At 51.8% G+C, this 10,046-nt stretch overlaps 1 long non-coding RNA gene across 1 annotated transcript; it reads right to left on the bottom strand.

The window, feature by feature from the left end:
- Nucleotides 1-550: 550 nt before the first annotated feature.
- On the bottom strand, nt 551-6,367 carry LOC137484199 (uncharacterized). The gene is made up of 2 exons (XR_011004777.1): nt 6,286-6,367; nt 551-3,008 (listed from the first exon to the last, which is right to left on the bottom strand). It is a non-coding gene; the product is annotated as an uncharacterized lncRNA (long non-coding RNA).
- Between the last annotated feature and the right edge of the window lie 3,679 nt (nt 6,368-10,046).

Below are 10,046 nucleotides of genomic sequence, written 5' to 3'. Positions count from 1 at the left end.
GAATAAGAAGGTGGTGTCACTTGGGCTCCCTCAGCATCTGCTCATGGAGGGATGCTTCCATTGAAAATTAGGCAAATAGGAGAGAGAAAACCAAAACTACATGAACCGTTGGAAAAATGGTATTCACAACCAGTGGGAAGGAAGAAGTGATCCCCAGAGGTACAGCCTGGCTTGCCCAACATCCAGAGGAGAGAGGACATCAGCACCCCATCATTGCAGAGCCTGAGGGAGCCTGAGCTGCAGGAGCAGGAGGATGCACTAGGACCTCTCCTCCTTCTCCTCCTTCTCCTCCTCCTCCTTCTCCTGGCCACGGACCTTCACAGACAGCATGGGGTCACACCATGGTCGTTCACGGGCCGGTGATCACCAGCCCTTGTCCCCCCGTGCCCAGGAGCTCGGCACAGGAGCCTGGCAGCCAAAGCGCTGCAGAAGGCAGCAGACGGCTGCTGACACCTTCGTCCAGAAGGATTTCCGAGCTGGCTCTCAGCAGCAGCTCCATGAATATCCAAAGAGGATAAGGTCAGCCCTGGCTCTGGGAAGCAGCGGAGGATCAATAGAGAGGCATCGCATTTAATCACCTGCCTTAATAGCTTTGCATCTGCCAGAGGCAGGGCATGGAAAGAGCATCCCGAGCAGCAGCGGGGAGCAGCAAAGAGCTGGCACCCCCTCTCAGGGGAGACAGTCCTGCTAACGACAGCAGCCCCCCTTCCACAGGGACAGCGAGGGCTGAGCAACACCCCGGCCTTCGTTTCACACAGAATTGAATTGGCCATGCAGGGCTGTGCTGTGACTCGGGGGAGGATGATGCTCGGCTGCATTCTGAGCAGGAGCACCAGACACAGCAAATGTCTGAAGCCTCCCCCAAATTTTTCCTGCTTGTGTTTCCTGTAGCTCATGATGTCCTGGGATTTCAGATGCCTTGATGATGATCCTGGTGAGTTTTTCCTTCTGGCCTCCAAGCCCTCTCAGCAGGTTTGGCCAGATGGAAGCAGGAGCAAGGATTGGCAGTGCTTCTCCATCCATCCCACTTTAATTTGGAAATGCTGAAAAACAGGAAGCAATAGGCTGGAGAGATTTGTCCACCATGGGCTCCATCTGCAACCAGAGGCACCCAACATGCACCCATACACCCAAGGAAGGCGTGGGCAGGTCCCCCTGCAGCCCCCACCCTCAGTATCCTGCTCTATAAACCCAACCCAGCTGCAGCCAGCAGACTGACTGAGTTAAAGGAAGGACTTGATTGTGTAGCAGGGGAAATTTCTTCACTGAAAGGGTTGTCCAGGACTGGAATGGGCTGCCCAGGGCTGTGGTGAAGTCACCATCCCTGGAGGGATTTAAAAGATGTGTAGATGTGGCACTTGGGGACACAGTTTAGTGCTGCCCTTGTCAGTGCTGCAGTGATGGTTGTGCTGAAAAATCTTAAGGGTTTTTCCAGCTTTAAAAATTCTGTGATTCTGTCACAGGTCCCGGAGGATTTGCCCAGCTCCAAACTGCATCCCCAAACATCTCAGCCACCCACTAACCTCACAATTAGGTGATGGCTGGATGGTCCACACACCTCGCCCATCACTGCCCACCTCCAGCTTCTGACCCTCCCCAGCTCCTCTCCCAAAATCCCAGCACAGCCCAATGCCCCTGGCTTGCTCACACACACAGAGGAAACCCCTTTGCTGAAAGGATAAAAGGAAAGCTCTTTAGGCATCACTGGAGAACCTTCCCAACAGGGAGTACTGATATAGATGTTTTGAGACAGTTGTAATTTCATCAGAGTATTTCTCCAAGCATACCTGGATAAATTATTCACAAAGAATAAGAGACTAACCCATCTGGAAAAAAAAAAAAAAAAAAAGGAAAAAAAAGGAAAAAAAAAAAGGAGAACAGGCCATTGGGATCAGGCCAGCAGCTTTTTCCTGTAATGCTATGGCCACGTGAAATATTCCTGCTTCCTCTGTGAAAGAATATGGTAGTTATTTATATTGGTTTAATGGAAAGAGGCTTTGTCACATGAAATAGCACACAAGCAGGTCGTGAAGCAGAGAATAATGAACAGGGAATAATGCTGTACCCTGGATAAACAGGGCAATAGGAAGGGGGAAATTCACCCACCATGGCAATAATAAAGAAATCATCATCATCACAGAACCAACCCAGCTAATTTTTACTCCATTTCCATGTTACCACTAAGAACACTTAAATTCTGTTGCCATTTTTAGAGAGGAAAACATATTTCGGTAATGTTTGTTGGAAATATCATTAGGAAAACAGTCACCCCCGCAATGTTTTATTGCAGGCAGTTACTTCCATGCTGCCATTTGCAGAGATTACTCCCCAAATTACTTCTAAACATCCAAATTGCAAAGGGAAGGAGTTAGTCTTAGCACTGGGATTGATTGCTGTAGTTTCTCTTGCAAGACTAATAAGAATATATCTATCTCTTCCGCAGTGTTTTGTTTAAAGTGGTTGTGGAGCATTTGGTGAAGGGGTGGAAGTGCTTCTCCATGGCAGCAGAGCTGCCTGCAAAGCTGTGACCCATCACCCTCTCCAGTGGAGCCAAGCACATCAAAGCACATCAGAAGGACAACTCACTGATCTGCTCTTAAAATCCTATTTCCTGGGCATAACTGTGCTTGGAAGGTGGAAAAAACTCCTAAAAAAATAAAATTTCCTGAAGGCAGTTGAAGAGTGCATCTCACAGCAGTGTTAGAAAACAAACACCTGGGATTAAGGCTTCTTTAATCAACATTTACTGCAGGTTTAATAACGTGTATTAAAAGCAGGCAGGCAAATGGTGTTTGGGAAACGACAGGAAAATAAAGTAGATAAATGTACTAATTGCAGCTTATCTGACAGCTCTGTGTTCTCCTCCACAGCTGAGACTCCAGATCGAGTATTTATACATCAGGCAGGATTGATTCTCTGGGATCAAGCAAGACTCGGGGTAGGGTGACAGCAGCTGATAGATGGGCATGGTGTCTCACCAAATCCAGGCAGATTGCTTTGTCCAGGTACTGCAAACTGAAAAAGGAGGTATTTTACAGCTGACAGCAGCTGTTTACAGCAGGAGAGACTTGATCTGCCTGGCTTTACAACACATTTGAGCAGGGCTGTTTTACACTCTGAAGCAGCAAGAGCTTTTATGTGTATCTGTGTGTTTAGGTGGGCTCCATCCTTCTGGGAAGCTCCCACACAAATATTCTGTACATAAAAAGAGGCCCCTGGAAATCTGTAACTTAGCCACATGTCATGAAGAAGAAAAGAGTTCAAAATAGAGATTCTCCATGGGGCTGATGGGCCCAGCCCCACGGAGGTCAGGAGGCTCAGCTCTCCCTTGTGAGGGCAAGTGGCAAAGTCCATCCAGCTCATCCCAGGAGTGACCACTGCCCCAGGGTCTGGGGACACACACCCCGAGGTTCTAAAGATCCAGTGCCACATCTTCACTCATCCAAAGCTCCCCTTGTCAAGGGTCCAGAGATCACATCCCTGCAGCTCAGTTTTTCCCATGGCTCCATCAATTCCATCGTTTCTGAGCCAGGAGAGGTCTGATCAAAGCCTGTGTCCTTGCATGAAGCAGCCATCGTGAATTTTGGCTTTCCTGACCAGTTTCCCACTGAGCAGCACATCTGAAGGGGCTTGCTAAAATCTTCCATTTAGTGCTTATGCAAAGAAACAGCCAAATCGGGGGTGGCCTCAACTGGTTTTGCAACTTGAAGGGAAGGCCTTGGGGGGGCTTTTCCTGAGGCAAATCCCAGGCAGATAGCATCTCCCCCGACCACAGGAACCAGCTCCCTGTTGTTCTGTGCAACCACAGCATCTGCAGCCCCCTGTGCACAGTCATCAATCACGGCAGACGTGGTGGCAGGGCCCTGGCAGGGACCAGGGTGTCAAAGATCCCCAGCTCACGCATTTCCGCACAGGGCAGGCTTTAACGAGGGGAAAAGCATCCACTGGAACCACCAGCAGCAGCCAAAGAGCTGACCCAGCAACTCAAAGAGAAGCTTTTTTTAAAAAAAATTCTTTTCTTTCTTTCTTTCTTTCTTTCTTTGGGAAAGAAAAGTCTGCGGAAAGAATTGTTCCCAAAGCTCATCACTGACAAGTTCTTCATGGGTGCTTCCATGGGTGCTGATGGGAAGGAGAGAGAAATGCAGGACTGAAACCAATTTGCTCTTCTGAGCTTTGGGCTGTGCTTGACAGTGGATTTCTTCCCCCTGAGAGACACTCAGAGGTTAATTCTCTCCCTCTGCTCCTCACAGAGTGCAGTTGTTACAAACACACCCTCCTGAACTACCTAAACCCAGGAGAAACCTCAGAATAACACAGCCTTCCCTCTGTGAGTGATTTCCCCTGCAACTTGTGCCAACATTTCCAAAAGAAATCCTTCCAGCCAGCTCTGGGGCCGGCTTTGGAGAGAACAGCATCCTTCTGCACTCCTGCTTCCCTTCCTCAGCCTGGAGCACGGTTCCACCCACTCCCCTGGGAGCAGCAGCCAGCTGCAGGCTGAGCACATCGGGTAACCGGGCACTGCCAAAGCACTGAGCACGTCAGCCCCAGCTTTTTGGTGTTTCCACTCTCTGAATCAACCAGGAGAATTGCTGTGCTCCCCACTGACACTTTTCTCCTCCTAAAGCCACAGGGACACTGTGCTGGGGGGTGGCAGAACCCAGAGGGGCAGTGGGACGTGTCCCATGGCAGAGCTGGCTGAGGCCACGCGGGACCCTGTGCACATGGGACAGAGCAGAGGCCAAACACGTCCTCAGAGCTGGCCCAGCTGTGCTGGTTGCTCCTCGCTGAAGTGGAACACGGAGCATTTCAGCTCTGCCAGCCCCACATGCTGCTCCCACCAAGCCACAGAGAGGAGACCAGGCCTTGCTGGGCTAAGATTCAGCTCTTCCCCCGGGAAACTGCCTCTCGTTTTTAGGACTGCTAATTTCACTGTGTGGGCAAAGCAATGGGAAATGTAATTAATCACTGTCCTATGTCCAGTCCAGCCTGCAGTGCTATAGAGGCAGTGATGATCCTAACAGAGCAGACCCAGTAGACCCCCCTGGAGCCTTCCTGGCCTCCCAAGGATTCTCCATGCCCCTGCGGAGTGAGGATTCTTCTGGATTTCCAGCCGAAAAAAACCCTCCTTACTGAACCTGCTGTCACAGCCACGCTGGGACAAGCAAGGGGTGGGGCTGTGGGGATGCAGGGATGGTAACTAGCAGGCTGGTACCCATGTGCTCCAGGACAAACGGGCTGAGCATGTTGCAGACATGGATCAAGGCTTCCCAAGAATGCACCAGGCTCTTCCTAAAACCCTTGCAGGCACCTGAGATGCATTGGGACCCCTCCCTTTACATGGTTTGTCCTGGGCAGCGAGTTCACCAGGCAATTTCTGAAGGGGGTTGCAGCCTGCTCTGGTGCACGGGGATTTGAAGTCTTTATGGCACCCTGGCCTCTCTGGCTGGTGTATCCAGCCCATGCTCATGGTTTGCATAAAAGCAAAGCTCAGAGCTTTGCAGGGAGTCTCCCTTTCCCAGCCACCACCGTTCCCAAATGCCAGCACCCAGCCCTGCTCCACATCCCCGCCTGGTCCCCAAAACCAGTTTCCTCTGCTCAGGCACCCGGGCTCTCCAGCCAGCTTCCTGGTGAGAAGAGGAGAAACCCGTTCTCCCAGGCTGTGATTTCCAACCAGAATGATTTTCATTAGCTCTGTCCCCAAGGCACCGAGGGGGACAGGCCACACAGGCGCTGAGCAGCCCGGAGCTTGTTGGAGTCAGAAGAAAACGAGGCAGAGCTTTGCTTGCAAAGTTAATTTGAACCAACCGGCAGCTGGCGGAGCAGCCAGGAGAGCCTGGCCCACAGCAAGAGCCAGCATTTTCCAGGGGTAGCACAGAGCTGGGATGGGGACAGCAAAGGGCTTAGTCAAAATGTTTGAGCACAATTATTTCAAGAGTGCTGCAGGCACATGAAGATGGGCTCTGGCACACGAGCTGGGGACGTGCCCTCGCTCACATGTGCAGCTCAGCTCCAGGCAGGAACTGGGAGACACCAGGACGGCCCCAGGGGTGGTTTGTGGAAAGCTTGAACCCTCCTACAGGCACCAAAAAGTGGCATCCAGCATGGGATACTGCAGTTGTACCCCATGTGCATCCTCCTTGCAGTCTCTGCTGCTCTCATTTTATGCCCAATTAATGGAGTTTTATTATTTGCATAATACAATGGCTGCAATAAAGATGCAATTACTCCAGATGGAACTTGCACTCGGGAAAAAATTGTATTCAGGACTGGTGAAAGACATCTTACCAGGAGTGGATGGACATGGAGCATGGAGTGGGGCTGAAAAACCAGGTGAAGTATGAGCTGGTTAGACTCGTGCAGGCAGGGCTGTGGCAAGCTGGGCTCTGTCAGCCAGGGCAGATGTGAACAGCACCTGAAGAATCCTCACAGCTGGGAAACAGGCAGGAAAAGGTCCCCAGAGTCACACACATGGGGCTGGGAAATAAGAGCAGGGACAGAGTAGCAACATGGGTTTGATATCTTCTGCAGCCCAGGAGACAGATGGAGGGTTTGGATCTGCCATGGCAGAGCCAAGCAAAGATGCTGGGCATGCAGGCAAGGGGAGGAATGCCTGGAGATGTATCTGGCTGCCAGCAGGATCCACATGGTGAAATGCATCTTTCCAGCATCCCTCCTGCCTTCTTTAGCTCTGCTTCCCTGGCTCTCCTCTTTGGGCAGGAATCCATCCTCACCCCAGGCAGGTAAAACACCTGGCACAATGCTCACTGCACACGGGGGAGGGCTCCAGTACAGGGCAAGGGAAAGCAGAGCAGCCCATCAGCCATCCCTGCTTGCAACACCACCACGACACAGCCCAAATTACCTGGTTCATTCCAGCTTTTCCCCACAGGCAGTTCCAACATACCAAGGAAATCCCAGAGGCTGCTGCAACTGGCTCAAAACCACCAGTCCTGTCAGCTGGTTTGAATTTTCCTTGTGTTTGCAAAGGCAAAAAAAAAATAGATTAAATGGCCTTTTAATCCTTATTCAGCATCGCTCTGAAGGCTTTTCCAGCTAAACTAAAATGTATCACCGATGCCTTTCTGTTTGCATTAATAGCCCAAGGGGACTTAGAGCTGGCTCAGACTGTGTGTCAAACGCCCCAGAGAGCTCAGCAAGGGCAGCCAGGCTCTGTGCACAGCCAGGAGCTCCCACAGCCCTTCCCTGGTTTGTGCCCATGCCACAGACACTGTGCCCAGCTGCACAGCCCGTGCCACCCACCCAGCCCCACTCCTGGCCCAGGGACGCTGCCCACACTGATGATGGAGCTGGAGAGGGTTTCTGACAAGGACAGAGAGTGACAGGATGAGGGATTATGGCATCAAACTGGCACAGGGCAGGGCAGGGTTCATATAACGAAGGGATTCTTCCCTGTGAGGGTGCTGAGGCCCTGGCACAGGGTGCCCAGAGAAGCTGTGGCTGCCCCATAGCTGGAAGTGTCCAAGGCCAGGTTGCACAGGGCTTGGAGCAACCTGGGGTAGTGGAAAGTGTCCCTGCCCATGGCAGGGGGGTGGAACAGAAGGAGGTTTACCCTTCCCACCCAAACCAGTCTGTGAGTCTCTGATAAGGCTCCAGGTATCAGGACTGCTCCCAGCTCCTGCATGGTCCTGCCTGCCCTCAGGAACATGGCATGGGAACATGGCAAAGGGCAAAGGGTCTCAAAATGTGCCTGGATCAGCTGGAGACTGCAGAGGATGGATCAGCCCCATCTGCATCACAAGGAGGGGACACAAAATCCCCCAGAAGCACCGTCCATCCTCCCTTCATACACCATCATCTCAGTGCTGTCAGAAACAGGGCAGAGCATCCCAGTGCCAGTTTACTGCCAAGGAAGGTTTAATGTATTTGTGCAAAGTGCTCCTTCTGGCTTCTCTCCTGACCCGGCATCATGCAAGGACCTGTGGCTGGCCCCTGCACCTAGGGACATCCACATCCTCCTAAACTGCAGCAGGTCAACAGCACTCACCAAACTCAGATTACTCAGCATCTTTATGCCAGCTGGTCTCTGTCTCTCCCCTTTTCCTCTCAGGGTTTGTCAGGTTTAATTAAAATTCCTATACTCGGCTGGTTCTTTCACTCAGGCTATTATCTGCAGTGTGCTCTGCTGCCTGACTCGAGCTCATCTCATTAGGAATCCACCTCTTGGTGAATGGAGCCATATTTAGGAGGCAATACATGGCCAGTGTTTGAGTCTGAGTGGTTTTGCTGACCCATCCCCCTGACAAGACAGATGCCCAAAGGACCCGTTCTCGGTGTTCCTGCTACTCATCTATTTCCAGTGAAACGATTATTTGGTTCACTGCAGGAAATTACAGCCAGGGAAGAAGAGGAGGTGGAGGTGAGCCTGCCCTGCCCCAGCACTTATTGCTGTCAGATTGCAGGTCACACTGCCCAGCATACCGTGGGGACCCACGTGTGCCCACCCTGAGCACACCACGAGTGTGGGTCTGGGTTTTAATCATCCTGAAGCCAACAAACACCTGCAGAGTTTCTCCCTTCCTCCCTCCCTGGGAAATCAGGTCTCACATGTCTCTGTCACTCTCACAGAATCAAAGATATTTGACTCTGCCTTCCCTGGTCTCACACATCAGACTTCACTGGGTTCCTCATGGGAGCACCACTGGGGATGGTCTGCAGGGGATGACAGATGAGCCCTCTAGAAGAGAGGGAAATGGAGAAAAAGAGCCACCAACAGCTTTCAGAGGAACAACCCCTGGAAGAAAAAGCAAACAGAGAGGCTGAGTCAGCTCCCATGGCTGTGGGCAGCTCTTCCTCCTGGGCCTGTGAGGCAGCATAGTGCTGTCACGGGGCTGAGGACAGGCACAAGGTCACCCAGCCTTGCAGGCCACCAGCCCCAGCTCCTGGAGGTGTTCAGCAGCCCATGTGTCTTCTTGAGCACACCCAAAGGGAGCCTTTCCCACAGATCTCAGCTCAACCCCACATGATTTTTTCCCCGAGTGTTTTTAGCTCAGCCACTGAACAAGGAAACCTGCTCTTCACTCAACTCTGCTCTGCTGATGAAGAGTTCAAAAAAAAAAAACCCTCTCAAATGCAGACTCCATCACTGAGGGGATCTGTGTTGGGTTGGCAAAGGCAGGGAGAGATGGACCCAGCAGCAAAGTGGCAAGGGTACAGGGGGGCAAAAGAAGAGCCCCAAAGCAGAGCAGCCCTGGAGATGCAGAGCAAAACCAGGAGACTGTCACAGCCATGGGCTTCATGGTCCCAAGTCCCCAGCACACAAGCCCTCTCCTGCTGTGGGCAATGGGCCAGCACAAACAGAAGCCACAGGCCAAGCACTCTGGACCTGAGCACTTTTTAGGCCTAACTGAGGCTCGAGCCCAGGATTCAGATATGTTCCAGATATGAAGCAGTGAAGAAACACAGGAGCCTTCCTCCTCTTCCTCCTCTTCCTCCTCTTCCTCCTCTTCCTCCTCTTCCTCCTCTTCCTCCTCCACCTCACCATTGCCCTCAGAAGAATACAGGTTCCAGCAGGCTCCTTTGGTCCCCACCCCACACTCTGAGGCACCCCCAGCCCCACTGCAGCCCCCTCCCCTGCCTCTCCACACACTTCCTTCTCCCAGCAGTAGCTGCTCGCTCCTTTCAGCCGTTGGCTGCTGGTTCCCATCCTGTACATTCCCTTCCATTTAGAGATATTGTCAGTTGAGAATCAGAGCTCAGATGTTTATTATTTCTAATGTAATCCTGAGCCAAAATAGGAGGCAGGGTGTTTAGTCTTTCCCTCGGCTCCCAGTGCTGAAGAATGGCAGCTGAGGCAGCACCCGGCGCTCCCATCGCGCCGCGCTCCCCACGGACAGATGGCAAACCCTTAACTCTTCCAGCAGCTCCCAGATATTTTTACTGTCTATTGCTTTTTCGCCTCTGTTTATTTTTCAAGCTGAAATAAGCGGAGTGATGGGAAAAAGAAATCTCCTGCTGAGCATTGCATCAGAGAGCAGATTCCCATAAGGATTAATTTCAGTGGAAACAGCAAGGCCTTCATTTTTTTG

The sequence above is a fragment of the Anomalospiza imberbis genome, chromosome 17, assembly GCF_031753505.1.
Source record: "Anomalospiza imberbis isolate Cuckoo-Finch-1a 21T00152 chromosome 17, ASM3175350v1, whole genome shotgun sequence".
Lineage (NCBI taxonomy): Eukaryota > Metazoa > Chordata > Aves > Passeriformes > Viduidae > Anomalospiza > Anomalospiza imberbis.
The sequence above is the reverse complement of the archived record's forward strand: the minus strand, read 5'-3'. Positions and strand labels throughout refer to the sequence as shown.